This window comes from Manis pentadactyla, chromosome 13 (genome assembly GCF_030020395.1).
Source record: "Manis pentadactyla isolate mManPen7 chromosome 13, mManPen7.hap1, whole genome shotgun sequence".
In the NCBI taxonomy this organism is placed as follows: domain Eukaryota; kingdom Metazoa; phylum Chordata; class Mammalia; order Pholidota; family Manidae; genus Manis; species Manis pentadactyla.
This window is the reverse complement of record NC_080031.1, coordinates 66895341-66912582: the sequence shown is the minus strand read 5'-3', so window position 1 is coordinate 66912582 and position 17242 is coordinate 66895341. Positions and strand designations below refer to the sequence as shown.

At 40.4% G+C, this 17242-nt stretch overlaps 1 long non-coding RNA gene across 1 annotated transcript; it reads right to left on the bottom strand.

Annotated features, from left to right (window-relative positions):
* Positions 1 to 4334: 4334 nt before the first annotated feature.
* On the bottom strand, positions 4335 to 8004 carry LOC130680366 (uncharacterized). The gene is made up of 3 exons (XR_008993354.1): positions 7813 to 8004; positions 5089 to 5181; positions 4335 to 4414 (listed from the first exon to the last, which is right to left on the bottom strand). It is a non-coding gene; the product is annotated as an uncharacterized LOC130680366 (long non-coding RNA).
* Between the last annotated feature and the right edge of the window lie 9238 nt (positions 8005 to 17242).

Sequence of the window (17242 nt, the reverse complement as noted above, 5' to 3'; positions counted from 1 at the left end):
CTCCAAAACTACTACATCTAATATCTGAATTCAGCAAAGTTGCAGGATACAAAATACACAGAAATCTGTGGCATTCCTATATACTAACAATGAACTAGTGGAGAGAGAAATCAGGAAAACAATTCCATTCACAGTTGCATCAAAAACAATAAAATACCTAGAAATAAACCTAACCAAGGAAGTGAAAGACCTATACCCTGAAAACTACAAGACACTCCTAAGAGAAATTAAAGAAGATACCAGTAAATGGAAACTTATCCCATGCTCGTGGATAGGAAGAATTAATATTGTCAAATGGCCATCCTGCCTAAAGCAATCTATAGATTCAATGCAATTCCTATCAAAATACCAACAGCATTCTTCAACAAACTAGAGAAAGTCATTCAACCTCGAATAGCCAAAGCAATTCTGAGAAGGAAGAATAAAGCTGGGGGCATTATGCTCCTCAACTTCAAGCTCTACTACAAAGCCACAGTAATCAAGACAATTTGGTACTGGCACAAGAACCGACCGATAGACCAATGGAACAGACTAGAGAGCCCTGATAAAAACCCAACCATATATGGTCAATTAATATATGAGAAAGGAGCCATGGATATACAATGGGGAAATGACAGCCTCTTCAACAGCTGGTGCTGGCAAAACTGGACAGCTACATGCAAGGGAATGAAACTGGATTATTGTTTAACCACATACACAAAAGTAAACTCAAAATGGATTAAAGACCTGAATGTAAGTCATGAAACCATAAAACTCTTAGAAGACAACATAAGCAAACATCTTCTGAATATAAGCATGAGCAACTTCCTGAATGCATCTCCCCAAGAAAGGGAAACAAAAGCAAAAATGAACTCATGGGACTACATCAAACTAAAAAGTTTCTGTATGGCAAAGGACACCATCAACAAAACAAAAAGATATCCTACAGTCTGAGAGAATATATTTTAAATGACATACCCAACAAGGAGTTAACATCCAAAATATATAAAGAACTTACATGCCTCAACACCCAAAAAGCAAATAATTCGATTAACAAATGGGCAGAGGATATGAAGAGACAGTTCTCCAAAGAAGAAATTCAGATGGCCAAGAGGCACAATAAAAGATGCTCCACATCACTAATCATCAGGGAAATGCAAATTAAAACCACAATGGGATAACCTCACACCAGTAAGGATGGCTAGCATTGAAAAGACTAAGAACAACAAATGCTGGTGAGGATGTGGAGTAAGGGTACCTTCCGACTGTGCTGGTGGGAATATAAGCTAGTTCAACCGTTGTGGAAAGCAATATGGAGGTTCTTCAAAAAACAAAAAATAGAAATACCATTTGACCCGGGAATCCCACTCCTTGGAATTTTCCCAAAGAATACAACTTCTCAGATTCAAAAAGACATATGCACCCCTATGTTTATCACAGCACTTTTTAACAATAGCCAAAATATGGAAGCAACCTAAGTGTCCATCAGTAGATGAATTGATAAAGAAGATGTGGCACATAGACACAATGGAATACTATTCAGCCATAAGAAACAAATCCTACCATTTGCAACAATATGGATGGAGCTGGAGGACATTATGCTCAGTGAAATAAGCCAGGAGGAGAAAGACAAATGCCAAATGATTTCCCTCATTTGTGCAGTATAACAATGAAACAAAACTGAAGGAACAAAATAGCAGCAGACTCAGAGACTCCAAGAATGAACTAATGGTTACCAAAGGGGACGGGTGTGGGAAGGCAGGTGGGGAGGGAGGAAGAAGGGGATTGAGGGGTATTATGTTTAGTACACATGGTGTGGGGGATCACGGGGAGAACTGTAGCACAGAGAAGGCAAACAGTGAATCTGTGCCATCTTACTACACTGATGGACAGTGACTGCATTGGGGTATGGGTGGGGACTTGATAATATGGGTAAATGTAGTAACCACATTGTTTTATTATGTGAAACCTTCATAAGATTGTATATCAATAATACCTTAATAAAGAAAAAAGAAAGAGGAGTGGTCTCAGCTAACCAACGTAGGCCAGTTACTGCCGACGCGGCCTGTGTTCCCACTCACTTGTGCACCTTGGCACTGAGAGCTGCAGCCATCCTTGTGTTACTGTGGTGTTTCTCTCCTCAGCCTTTATGAAAACCTCCTATTTTCCTTGTATGTCAGGTCTCTGTCCTGTCACTGGAACAGCTCTGCCAATTTAAATGTGACTCTAGTATAAACAGTAAAATGATTTAAAAATGAAAAAAAAACAGATGATGAAAGCAGATCATAGTTAGAGAACATATTCATTAAACATCTACCTGATAAAGGACTGGTATCTAAAATACATAATAACTCCTACAAATCAGTAAGGAAAAGACAGACCACCGTAACAGAAACATAGGAACATCATTTAAACAATAACACCACAAAAGAGGATATGCAAATAGCCAATAAGTATATGAAAAGGCCTCTGTCTATTTCAGGGAAATGCAAACTACAACCATAGTGAGATACCCTTACCTACTCACAAAAAATGACTAATACTGACAAGTGTTAATTAACAGGAGGACCCCAAGTGTTGAAAAGGCTGTAGAGGACCTGGGACTGTCAGACATTCCTGGTGAGAGTGTTAACTGGTCCTACAACTCTAGGGAACTTTTTGGCAATGTCCATTAAATTTGAATATATACATCTCCTATACTGGAAATTTCACCCTAATACTCAGACATTAGTCACCAAAAGGCGTGCCCTAGAATTTTCAGAGCAGCACTGTGTGTCTGGTCCCCCAAATGGAAACAATCCAAATGCCCACAAACAATAAAATGAAAAAACAAACTGATACAGTCACACAATGGATTACCATACAGCAATAAAAAGGACAACCATTCCTGTACCCTTTCTCAGGAGGCTACCAGAGGATGTGCCTTCAATGAAGAGAGTAAGTCAAGATAAAGGAAGATATTGGTTCTTTGGTTATGAGAAATCAAGAATCCAGCACAATAGACAAAAGTATTCTCTAGAAAGCTGATGAAGGGCGATCCCAGAGCACAGCTACTCAGTGCCCCTGGAGGCCACCCATCCTGACAGGAATCCAGGAGGGATTTCTGCCCACAGAAGGAACTAACTGAATATCTAATGTAAATGACCTTACTGAGAAGAGAATTTCAAAACTTGGGGAAAGTTTAGGGTTTGCTATGGTCTGAATGTTTTTGTCCCCCCCAGATTCCTATGTTAAAATCCTAACCTCCAAATGATGGTATTAAGAGGTGGGGACTTTGGCAGGGGAGTAGGTCGTAAGGGTGCAGCCCTTACAAACAGGATTAGTGCCCTTGTACAGGAGACCACACAGAGCTCCCTAGTCCTGTCCACCATTTGAGGACACAAAGAGGAGACTGAAATCCAGAAAGAGCCCTCACCTGACCACGCTGGCGTTCTACTGATCCAGGACCTCCAGCCTCCACAACTGTGAGAAATAAATTTCTGTGGTTTATAAGCCACCCAGTCTGTGGTATTTGTTACAGTGGCTAGAATGGACTAAGCCAGGGTTGAACTAGTAAGAAGCACTATTCAGAGAAGATGAAGTGGGGGATGGGAGGGGCAGTAATTATTAAATGTAGGGTAGGGAAGCAGCAGTGAGGCAGAGAAGAATGTTATACAGGGGAGAACATGCAAATATACCACCTGGCTTGGCAGTGAATAGTGTTTCCATAGTGAGAACAATGAAATACTGAATATTTAAGCACTTTTACAATGTTATTCCATTTGGAGACAGAGGGATGAGAATTATGCCTACATGCCAAGGGCACTGTGTGTGTGAGTGTGTTTGTGTGCGTGTGAGAAAGAGGGAGAGGGAGAGAGGACCCAGACAGAACCCACCTTAAGTTCGCATCTCCCAAAGTGTGAAATGAACGGGTAATACCTAAAATGAGGAATTTAGGAAGTGGTATGATGAGCATGTTAGAGACGTGGATGATGGTTAAGTATGAAGAGAATGAGCAAAAACAGTTATAAGCATTGTTCTGGGAAATGGGAAATGGAAGGGGCATGTGGGTGAGGTGACAGGTCAGTGGGATGCGAACAGCTAGGACTTAAGAAATAAGAAAACTTAGTGGGTTATTTGACTCTTAACATCATGTGTATATGATTCTTGGTAAAAATAAAGTAAGAATGCATGGTCCACTGTGTTCAATGCCACCAAGAACACCAGGATAGAAGTGATTACCACGTTTGGTGACATCAGCCCATTGATGATCCTTGAAAAGATCAATTACCAAGAATTAAAAATTGGTAGTGATAAAAATTAATAACACTACCTTAATAAAAATTTTTTAAAAAGTAATAACACTTACACAACTTTAATTTTCTCAGGAATTGCCCATATTTTAATTGTTATCTTTGTTTCAGTTGGTTTTCTCTCATCTTCTATGTGTGGAACCCTGAGGAGCTACCCATATAAATATTTTTAGTTTGTTATTGATTACAGGTTCCCACTGCCATTCTCTTTAAAGTCATTTGGTTATAGAAAACTTCAAAGGATAAATAATGTGTAATCTCCACCCATTGCCACCCACCCTGCACTAATTCCTCACTTGTACCTGGAGGGCCTCTCCCAGGGAGTAGATAGGAGTCCTTTTTTGCTTTAGGGAAAGGGTTCCATTATTAGCCTTTTCACATCCTAAAGCTGTGTCTCGGGGAAGACTGAAAAATTCAGACACACGTTTACAGACCCCCGCCCTCCTTTCTACACCAACCCCTTCCGACCTTCCGATCGAATTAAGATTCCACTGGAGGAAGGAGAGGAGGGGAGAGCCCTCAAGGGAAGCAGTGGGCGGATACAGGAATCAGACTTCGGCCTAAATAAGGAGGCCCGGGGTCTGCAGCCAGTCAGCCCCCAGAGCCCGACCAGCCTCCAGGTGAGACAGCTAAATGCTCTGCGGTGTCGCCCTGGTGATTATCCATGTCTGGTCACTGGGCCTCCCCTTGCCAAAGCCCAGAGCAGTCAGCATACCACCCCCACCCTGCTTGTCTGTCGGGAATGACGAGCCCCTTTCCCAACAGAGGCTTTGCCACCTCCTAACCCCTCAGCTCCATGTGGTCAGCTGGCCCTCACCTGAGCAGGAGCGGACCAGACAGAAGTGGGGTGGTGGGAAACACACCTTCGTTGTCTTCACAGCTGCAGGTGGGCCATCAGGTGGAGCAGAACCTAAGGGCAGAGAGGGATGGAGGGGGACTTTTACTTGGCAGCTCACGTTTCACAGACACCACCTAGCGGCAACCTCCCCCTCCAGAAATTCCACCGGGCCCCGGGCGTCTGGGTAAGGTGGAGAGGAAAAGCCGGTCCTGGCTGTAACCTTGTCCAACTGTGCTGCGGGGAGTCGGGAGGAAATCTGTCGTCTTTTTGCAGGGTGGCTACATTAATGTCAACCGTTTTGTTAACTCAGCATTTTTCCCACAAGTTTTCAAATGAAACCTGTTGCCTTTGTTTACTTTATGAAGTTAACTATTTCAAGAATTTAAATACCAAAGTTTGCCAAAAATACTCTGTACTCTTCCCTTTATAGCACTGCCTGTTGGATAAGACTGATCAACGAGAGGCCAGATGTGATTTAAAATCCATACAATTCCAAAGAATGATTAAGTATGAAGTAATTTGTTTTGAACTAACAAACTAGTTTCAGCTGAATTATTTGTAAGATTTTTAAATGACCCAAATACATTTTTACTAAACCTAGACCCTCCCATACGTGTAAGAGCACGACAAGGTCCACTTCCTAAGCTGTCTGATAAGCAGGCGCCAGTGCTGCCAAACACTGGACTCCCAACGCTGACACTTCACTTGTGCAACTTTGGTTTCTGAGGTTGTAAGTAGTTATCTAAGCTACACTTAGACAGAAGGGGAACAGTCAAATGTTTTGCAAAATCCTGTAAGGTTTCCTAAGCATTGCTAACACTTACATTAATTTTAATCTTTTTTCAAACCTTTAGTGAATTAGAATTTTGTATTTTAAGAGTTAGGCTTTGTGACAATAAAAGTAGCTATTTCCCTGACAGTCTTTCAAAAATGAGTCTTCAAGCATCATATAAATACTGTACTACACTTTCCTAAGAACCTGCTGTTTTCAGAACTGAAATAGTAAAATGTCTAAATTAAACCTAAATGCCTATAATCCCAAGGTGGTTTCCACATTCACATAGAAAGGCATGACTGCTAAAACATTAGGAAATCAGACACCCTCTGGCAGTTTAAAAGACACTTAAGCATTCTTTCATGAAAAGATAAAACCTGTGGCTGAAAACATTAGATTGTCTTGAATGTGGAAACACAGATTTAATAATATTGGATGGACTCTTCCTTCGGTTGCTAGAACAAACCCCTAAGGGTTCTCACAAGAGCATAGCAGCTACCTTGAGGAGCAAAGCCCAAGCAGGGTTTAGCAATACCTCATGTGAAAATGATTTAGGGAATGCAGCCAGCATATTAGTATACACCCATTGTGAGGTTTCCACCAGAGAAAAAAAGCCCGTATGATCCTGGTCTACATTAATAGAAAAGCACTGATGACAGGTGCTCTCTCTACTCCAGAAGCATGACGTGCAATTCTGGTTGTCTCACGTAACTGCAGGGCACCCAGTGCTCCCCCAGTAGTTGTGAGAACTCCTGGATGGGAGGTGGTGTGTTTAGGTTTCTACTTTATTTTACAGATTTTAACTGGAATTCTCAGGAAACCAGAGCCTAATTACTTGCAGAAAAAGAAACAGATTAGGGCCGTCCAGATGTTGCTGGCTCGGCAGTTCTCAGCTGCAAGGAACTTCATAGTTTTCATCTCTTGCCCACAGGTCCCAGGCTACTGGGATCCATCTCCCCATCCTGGGATTTCCCCCCACATCTTTTTTGTTTCTTACTTCAAAGGCTTCCATGCTTCAAAATTGAACCTAAAAATTCCCATTTGTTATTCAGAAGCCCTTCCGTTACTTTTATTCAGCCTACAGGACTTTCTCTCTTTTGACTGAAAGGCAAATTAAGGTATGATAAAGAAAGAGAGAGGGAGAGGGAAAGGAGGAGGAGGAGGAAGGGTGGGAAGGGGACGCGGGATGGAGAAGAAAAAGCAGTTTCCTACTTAAATGAGAGACTGCTTGTTGTTGGGGCAACGTGCAAATTTTCTTCCCTTTACACACAAACTTTCCTTTTCAGCCCTGATTGTTTTTTTTTCTCAGGCTGAATCCCCAGCAGTAACCTGCTGAGACAAGGGCATGAACACGTGCTAAGACTTTTCAGCAGCTCCCCTGCGGGCTCCTTGGCTTCGGTCAAGCATTCCACGAGCTGCTCGGCTCACCTTGCCCACACTTGCGTTCTCAAGGTTCCGGTGAAATAAAAAAGTTGTTTCCTGCCACCCTCTCCCTGAAGAAACCCGGAACCCCTATCATAGAGATCACCCCTTGCATGGTGGCGTTTTCTTCTACTACTACTACTACAATAGTATTATACACAACAGTAAAAGTAACTTCATTCGGGTTTCCGGACCCGATTCCAAGGTGTGTACGTGTCGGGGCTGAGTTGGGGGGTCTTCCCACAAACTCAAAGCAGTACTCGACCAGCAGGATGTCCAAGAACTAGATTCTCGTGCTACCTGCCCCGAGACATCATCGAATTCCCCAGGTTAAGGGCTCCCTCCTACAAGATTGCCCTCCACTCCCCACTCCAGACGCTGGTCGCAACCCCAGGCAGTTCCCTGTGCTTCTGACCTGCTGGTTTCAGGCTGGAGGTCCCCACGACCTGCCCCTTGGGTTCGATTAATTTTCTAGAGCAGCTCACAGAACTGAGGAAAACACTCACCTTTACCAATTTAATAAAGGATTCCTTTAAGGATACAAGTTAGCAACCAGATGAAGAGAGACAGAGGGTACTTCCGAATAAAGGAGCTTCTATCCTCGTGGAGCTTGGGTCCTGGCTCGGTGGCACGTGGAGGCACCCTGGCTCTCCAGGCAGAGAAGCAGGATTCAGGAGAGTGATTTGTTCTCCTCAGAGGTTTTTGTGAGGGCTTCCTTGCACAGTCATGACTGACTAAATTTTTGCCATTGGCTGATTCAACCTCCAGCCCTGCCCTTGGGCGGGTCCAAAAGTCTCTCATTAACATGACAAAACACCCATTTCACATTTAAGACTGCAGTGCTTTCTGGCACTGTGGATGAAGACCAAATATACCTGAGATATATGTATTTGGTCATATAAATGACCAAATATGTACTTCTTATAATTCATTACATCGCACCTCTATTGCTGGCATTAATGGAAATGTTTCTGGTATTTCACCATTAAATATGACACTGGCTTTTGGTTTAAGATATACACATTTAAAACTAGGTCAAGAAGATCCTCATTTTGCATTAGTCAAAATTCTTGGTTTCAAATATCAGAAACAGAATCTAGGTAACCGAAGGGAAGAAAATTGTGGAAAGCTATTGGATTGCCCAGAGAATCTCTGGGAAGGCTGAAAATCCAAATGCAGCCCATTAGAAGAAGAAAACCTAGGAATCATGAAATTGGGGATTCCCTTGAAGTTTGGGAGTTGTCCTTGTTCCTTGACTGGGAAGCACGGAGTAATAAATCTCAAGTGTGCAAATATTATAAATTTATCTGGTCCAAGTACCCATCCAGGAGTTGAGTCTTCACTACAGCATTCCTACCAAGTGGCCCATCAATCTCTGTCTAAACTGGTCTTACCAATTTTCTTTGGCTTCCTGTAGCATTTACCCATTGTTGCTAGTTTTACTCCTTGGATCATCAGAACAGACCTAATGCATTCTGCTCCCTCTGCCTAGAATGCTGTTTTCCGAACTTTCCAAGCACAATCATACTGATCTTTTAAGAATAAATCAAATTTTATCTCTTCTAAAAAAATATAAAACTGGGAAGCCAGGTTACAGCCCAAGTACGCCCCAAGAGGAGTCGGGTTGACATGCTTCTGCCACTCTTGCAGAGCCTGAGCACTGCAGACGCTGCCGCCACCAGACTGAGTTCTGACTCGCCCCTGCTTCTGCGCATTCCCACTCTGACTCTGAGTTCCAGGTGTGGTTCTCTGGGTGTGAGGTTTGGGCTGGAGTCCGCCCTGTGGCGTCCAGGGTCAGGAGCAGCCCGTGCCTGGCTTTCCCTCTGTTCCATCAGGGCTCACACAACTCCAAGCTCCAGAATAGGATCCTGATGCTGAGCAGCCAAAACCTGAAATGATAAATATCTACTACCCATTTATTTTGACTTCACTAAAAGAATTTGGCAGGAGTCAGTATTGATTACCTTTCCAGCACTTGAGGTGACCACACGATTTTTTGCTTCAGACCTATTACGATAGTAACTATGTTTATAGATTTAGTTGGAAAAACCTACTTGGTTGTGAGTACCGTATTCTTTTAATGTACAGCTGATACTCTATTTGCTGATATTTTATTTAGGATTTTCATGGTTAAGTCATTGGTGTGATTGGTGTGCATATGGATATTTTGAAGCCCTTATAAAACAGTTTGGATGATGAAAGGGTATCTCGCCGTGACCCTCCTTACCCCAGAAGGACTCAGGAGACATGGGCCCCTGCAAGAGATTTTATTATCTGAAAGAGAAAACGGCTGCCCCCAGAGAGAGGGAGCAGCAGCTTGTGGGTGAGGAAGCACGTTTTAAAGGAGTAGGGGTAGGGTGTGTTCTGTGTTTGTGATTGGATCTTAAGGGGTGGGGGTCTTAGCACGCCAGAATTTGCCTTCAGATGAGTCCCTCCTATTTCCTGGAGCAGTTAAAATACTTACGAACACTTGTGTATTTCATACCGGGCACTTCTAAGTGAGTTACACATACCTGTTCACATACTCTCTGCAACAACCATATGAAATACCATCATTTCCATCTTCCACAAGAGAAAATGGGCAGAGTGGTTAGATAACTTGCCCAAAGCTACAGTATTAATCAGCATCAGAATGGTATGTTACTTGAGGAAAACTTTTTAAAATTGGCATATAGTTGATATACAATATCACATTGGTTTCAGACTACAACATAGTGATTTGACAGTTACCTACATTATTAAATGCTCACCAAAGATTAGAAAGCCTTTACCTGTGAGATATAACCAAGGGTAGTATTTATTTGGATAAGAAGCTAGGGTTTGATTTTTGACAAATTAAAAAATAAAATCCCAGAACAGTGGTTCTCAAAGTCTGGTCCTTGGACCAGCAGTGTCAGCAGTGCTTGAAAGCCACCTGCTGAAATCAGCAGCTCTGGGATGCATCCCAGCAGTCTGTGTTTTATCAAGCCTTCTAGATGTTTCTGACGCATGTCAGAGTTTAAGAACCACCATGTCAGAAATATAACCATGTTAGTCAAACATTCACTGAAACAGGGCTGAACCCAGGGGGAAGGGCAGATTTAAAGTTTAGGATTGGAATCTTCAGAAATGTCTTTTGGCTTTGTTCTTGTGTAAGCTCTTCTTCCTTTGTGGAATTTGGTTCTCCCCCACAGCTATGCAATCGTGTGATTTTGGTGGGGCTGCTAAACCAGGACCTGGCTCAGTGGGCACAGAACATTCCAAACATTCCTAATATCCCATTCTCCTGGCTTCAGTAGGCAAGGGCATGCAACCCAAGTCAGTCCAGTGAAATGCCTCCTGGGATTACATTTAGAGTTGGAGGAAAAAGAGCTTTGCTGTTTGCCTTATGGAGGTGAGGGCAGATGTTAAACAGGGGATATTGTCTGACAATTTCTCTGTCATGTGGGAAAATCCCACCTGCCTAGAGGAGACTAGGTCCAGAACAGTGAAAAAATAAAGTTGAAAGACCTGCACAAGCTCATTTCAGTTCTCTGATTTATCCTCCCCAAACCCGCCCTACCCTGAATTTACCAGTTACACAAACCGATAAACTCTTTAGACTCAGACTATTTTGAATTGGGTTTCTGTCACTTGCAACGGAAAGCCTGCTGGCTGCCACACAAAAGGTGGGGAGTTTATACAGGGCATTAACCTATTTTATTATCACAATGTTTTAATCCACAAATCTAGCATTTTGGCAACACCAAAGGGCTTATCTAAACTATAATTTTATACTACTTCATATCTTAAATATTGGGTAACTAGTTAATTTGGCCTTTTTATGTTGTTGGTCCATGAACTTGCATTTTTTCTAACCCCAGGCCCATGCTTCCATCTGTCACCAGTGAGCTATGACACTCCTGCTTCCCCGCAGCTGGCAGCTGCCACAGAAAACGCCCCTTCTAAACTGCAGACTCCTATGCGAGTTTGTTTATTTGGCAGGGAACTGAGCAGAGCAAACCTTGGCAGCTCTTTTTCCTCTTTTTGGCTTAACCTTGAGGAAAACCCTAGCACATGGGAAGCCCTCAGTAAATATTTATTGACTAAATGAAATGAAACAAAATTACAACAATAAGAGCAAAAACTGAGGCTTTTATTTCAGCAGATAAAACTCCATGTCCATGCATGAATTTAGGACACTTACCCTGGCAAATTTTAAGTATCAGGGGTGCGTGTGGTTGCAGTAATAGAGGTCAGAGCATCAAGTCTTGAAGCCTTGGGGCAGGCGCGGCCGGCACACCTGTGCCCAACAGCCCAGGGCCTGGGCTTTGTCTGGTGGGAGGTGAACATGTACATTGAGAGGCTGATACTTGTCTCTGACCCACTTCATCCTCTCAGCTGTCCAAGGGGATTACTGTATTGCTTTGGCTCCTGGCCAAGGCTGGCTCAGCTCTCTTTCTTTTCTATTCTTTTTGTTTGGTTTTATTTATGTCTTATTTACAAGGCTTCCTAGACCTACGTCATTTAAGCATGCTTTGAGACTTAAAATTCTCCCAGTGGTTTTCTGTTTTCTAATATACCCATTATTCCATTTGTTACAGAATTTATTTTGTCTCCACACAGTCTCATCAGAGTTTACTGAATAGCATACTCTTCCCCTGAATGTAGTGCAGTATCCATCCCATCCTCAACTGTTCTATATTTCTGGCTAAAAGTGGATTTTACAAGGAAAGTCACAGATGGGACTAGAAGAAAGTTCCAGAGCCTGACTAAAGTCTGACTGAGCCAAAACTCTTTGTCAGGGCCCATGATGCCACCTCCACCCTGAAGACGGGCTGCCTGCTCAGCCCCAGGCTCACCCTGGGCTGCACATGGTCACTGCTGCTCCCACCACGGGGTCCTTCCCCTCAGCTGTGTATTTCTGAAATGTTTACGGACAGTGCCATTCCCTCCTGAGTGGTGCTAAGCACTTTAATCTGCTAAGATATCATTTGTAATCAGATATAAACTCCAGTGAAAAGTATGCTCAGAAAGACCTGTTCATTCCAGTCAGGTACCTGAAGATCTCTTCATACATTGTTGTAGTTTTCTCTGTATTTCTAGCTTTTTTTTCTTTTTCTTTTTGCTTGGCCAGGCATTCCTGTTAAGAAGAAAATGACTTACTATGTTGAAGGACAGTGACTGTGAACTTGGTGACAAGTAGTGATTTTATAGCATCTTACTATGTTGATGGACAGTGACTGTGAACGGGGATGTGGGGGGGACATGGTGAAGGGGGGAGCCTAGTAAACATAATGTCCTTCATGTAATTGTAGATTAATGATACAAAAAAAAAGAACAAGTGAGGCCCCCAAAAATAAATAAATAAATAAATAAAAGAAGAAAATGATTAGATCTCCTGGTAAATTTTTTTTTCTCTAAAAGCAAATTTAACCTCCAAATATAAGTATCCTCTGGCTACCTGAGTCTAAAAAGTACATATTTTAAAGAATGAACCCCTTGAAAAAATCCATAAACTACAGGTTTTGCATATTCCAACTATAGTTTGCAAATCCTTTCCAGGCATTCTGAACGTTCATAGAACAGAACGTATCAAATTTATATATTTTGGATGTCAACCCCTTATGGGATATATCCTTTACAAATATATTGTCGCATTGTGTAGGTGGCCATTTTGTTTTGTTGGTGGTATCCTTTGCTGTACAGAGCTTTTTAGTTTGATCTAGTCCCATTTGTTCATTTTTATTTTGTTTCCCTTGCCTGAGGAGATGTGTTAGGGAAAATGTTGCTCATGTTTATGTTCAAGAGATTTTTGCCTATGTTTTCTATTAAGAGTTTTATGGTTTCAAATTTTATATTTAAGTCTTTAATCCATTTCAAGTTTACTTTTGTGTATAGTATTAGACAGTAGTCCAGTTTTATTCTCTTGCATGTAGCTGTCCAATTTTCCCAACACCATTTTTTGAAGAGACTGCCTTTTCCCTATTGTATATTCATGGCTCCTTTAACATATATTAATTAACCATATATGTGTGGATTTATATCTGGGCTGTCTATTCTGTTCCATTATTCTATGAATCTGTTCTTGTGTCAGTAACATACTGTTTTGATTACTGTAGCTTTGTAGGATAGTTTGAAGTCAGGGAACATAATACCCCCAGCTGGGTTCTTCTTTCTCAGGATTGCTTTGGCTACTTGAGGTTTTGTGTGGTTCCATATGAATTTTAGGATTATTTGCTCTAGATACACTTCATTAACAAAAAGAAGGATAAAAACCACATGGCCATCTCAAAACGTGCCAAAAAAGCATTTGACAAAATTCATCATCCATTAATGATAAATACTCTCAACAAAATGGGCATAGAGGGAACATATCTCAACTAATAAAGGCCATATATGACAAACCCACTGCTTACATCATACTCAACAGCAAAAAGGTGAAAGCTTTTCCTGTAAAATCAGAAATAAGACAAAGATGCCCACTCTTGTCAATTTTATTCAGCATAGTACAGGAAGTCCTAGCCATGGCAGACAAGATAAAGAGATAAAAGGCATCCAAATTGGTAAGGAAAAAGTTAAACTGTCACTATTTGCAGATGATTTGATACTGTATATAGAAAATACTAAAGTGCCCACCATAAAAGCTATTAGAACTAATAACTGGATTTAGCAACGTTGCACGATAAAAAATCAATATACAGAAATATGTTGCATTCTTAAATACTAAGAATGAACTAGCACAAAGAGAAATCAGGAAAATAATTCCATTTATAATTACATCAAAAAGAATAAAATACCCAGGAATAAACCCAACCAAGGAGGTGAAAGATCTGTACTCTGAAAACTATAAGACACTGATGATAGAAATTGAAGAAGACACCAATAAAGGAAATATATCCCATGCTCATGGATAGGAAGAATTAATATTGTCAAAATGACCATCCTGCCCAAAACAATTTACAGATTCAATACAATCCCTATGAAAATACCAATGGCATTTTTCAATGTACTGTCATTATTTTTGGTGTAGTAACATGAGTAAATTGAAGAAGCATCATAGGTAGATGTAAGTACTCCACTAATTACAAAGAACTTCTCTCATTTTATGCATTAATATCTTAAAAGATCAGGCAGATTTGAAAGCAAGTTAGTGTATTCTAGAGATTCCAGTGTATAGGGTATCATGGAGTACTAGTGTTACAGAAGACCTTAGAATTCATTTCATTTTGTTCTTCTCAAGCACTTGCACCCACATACAGTACCACTTAGAAGGTGTTGCACTGCTGTATATCTCCATAAGGCTGTAGCTGAATCTCATGAGGCCAGCATAAGGAAATGTCTTAGAGATCATGTTTATTCTTTAAAATATATCTAAATTTCTTTCTTCATTATACATCAGTATGTTAAATATGAAAATGAACTGAGCTATCAGTAAAAGGTGTTCATTAGTGCAGGGTCTGCAGCAGCAAAAGACTAGAAGCAACCTAGATGCTGTTCAGTAGAAGTCAGGTTAAGTAAACTGTAACACTATCATAGAATATCATGCAGACATTCAAAAATGAGGGGGAGATTTATGTGGAAAGATCTCCAGGAGGTATTGTGTGAAAAGAACAGGCTTTGTAACAGTCTATATAGGGCTCACCCATTTCTATATATAAAAAGTTATTAATCACTCATCAAATTCCTAACTGAAATATGTACTAATACTTACTATGCATGGGATTGTTCTAGGTGTTGGGGTTATAGCTATGAATGAAACAAAGCATTCTCACAGAATTTACATTCTCGCTGAAGAAGACAGATAATAAAAATATGTAATTATGTCATGTTGGTAGTAATGATAGATAGTAATAAGAACAATAAAGCAAGTATGATAAGAGAAACATGTTCCTCTTTCCCACAGGAGTCAGGTATAATGTCACATTTGAGCAGAGGCCAGAAAACAGGTACAAATAGATTGGAGAAAATAAGCATAGGAATGATATCTCTACTTTTATCATTTTGAGTTTTGAGTCATATAATTATTTTCCTTAATAAAAATAAGTTGTAAGAATTAAAAAGTCCTCAAACATAAACACATATAAATGACCCTAATATGTTATCAAATTGATAACACAATGACACAAAGTAAAAATTTAAATAACTTAAATAACCCCTTGTGGGATAATATTCTAAGGGCATACTGACAATAAAATCTTAAACGTTACTTAGCAGCTTTATTGTGGGTCTTACTATTGGTATTGTAATTCTAAGACTATTCTATGAAAATTTGAAGATGAAGCAAACAAGTTAATATATTGACCTTTGTGGGAATCAGGGTTTTCACTATGGAAGAAGGTAGATTACAAAAATGGTATTATAGAGTTTGAGGAAGACCCTGGGTTAGGATACAGGAGTATAAGGATAGATAGAGTTTTTGTGAGACTTAAAACTTACACAATTTTGGAGGATCTCTTTAAGGAAAATTAGAAATTAAAAATTAGGTATAGAACCTTGAAGGATTGCATTAACTTCACAGTAAATGCTTCTCTGAGCTGGTGTGTTGAGTGAGAGTTGAAAGCATAGGTGTATTTTCTTGCGGGATATACTGAAAAGGCTTAGAAACAATAACACTCTGAAGGCAGATAGCACAATGTGTGCTCAGATTCTTGTTCGGTATGCTCCTCAACAGAAAGGAATGGAGGGTCCCTAAAGAAATGGCTGACTCTAAATATAGGCAGGAAAAGTACAAGGAGATCCTGTAACATCTGTGCCAGTACAGTGTTCAAGAAAGTGCTCAAAGACTAATGGGGTCACAGCAAAACAATGCGAGATGATAGGTCCTTACGCTTTTTGTCCCACTTTTCTATGTAAATCCACATACTTAAATGCTAATACAAAGCCCCTGATCCTAAGCAGTGTTCAATTCATAACAGTGTCAGGGAACCGATGCCCTGATGGTCAGCTTGCTTAGGAGCTGAGTTTGACCAAACTGGAGGAAGTTGAGAAATTCTCCTGAAAGGGACGCCATGCAATAGCCTAAAATGGAAGTGCCCAACAGAGGCAAGGGCAGCCATCATACAGGGGCAGCTGACTGCATAACATTCTCTGCAAAGCTAGCCTTTTTTTCAGAGAATCCATAAATTAGTGAAATTGTTTCTTTGTGAAAATCTTAATTGGCTCTTTGTTAACTGTTGCTTACTCAAGGAAAAGAAACAGTTTACTCTTCTCAAACTGTTTTTTCCTTCTCTGTTGTCTTTATTAATGAAATTAATCTATTTATTGGTTTCCCTTGTATGTAAATAAAATAGCATGCTGATAAATGTTTTACTGTTGTTCTTTGTGTTTTCAATTCATGAAATCCTGGTATGTTTGAAAACCAGTTGTACCAGAGAAAATAGGTCTTTTTTGCCTTTTAAAAAAATGCTAAAAGAAAAGAATCCCTTCTTTCTTGTAAGGACCTTTTTGAGAGTTAATGACCTTAAAATTTTAGGATCATCAGTTTCCTCATATACTCATTAATTCATCCAAAATGCTTAAGACTGAAATAATTAGCATTCTAAAGCAGAAATACTGGGACCCAGTAGGATGTACGTAAGATGTTAGAGACAGCATTTAGAGTGAAAATTAGGAGCAAATACTGAATATATGGGATGCATTGGCTGGCATACACAAAGAGCTGAAAGCAAGTCAGTTCTTTGAAAGCGGAACAGAAAATAGGAGAGGGCTGTTGAAAGAAATAATTCATGTGTAGGTCAGTATCATTCAGAGCAGGTAAAAAAAAAAAGAAAATAAAAAAGAACCTGCTTAGTTAAATATAATCCTGGATGAAATTTCAGCTAGGTTTAATAATGCAAAGTTTTTGACTGCCGTACATAACTGAATGCAGGCCTTTGCAGTACAGTGTTACCCCTGATGAAATGAGCCTGTAAATTAGGGATTGATAAAGGATATGATTTTAGAGAATGCTGCTACCATGCAGCTTGACTGTTGTTA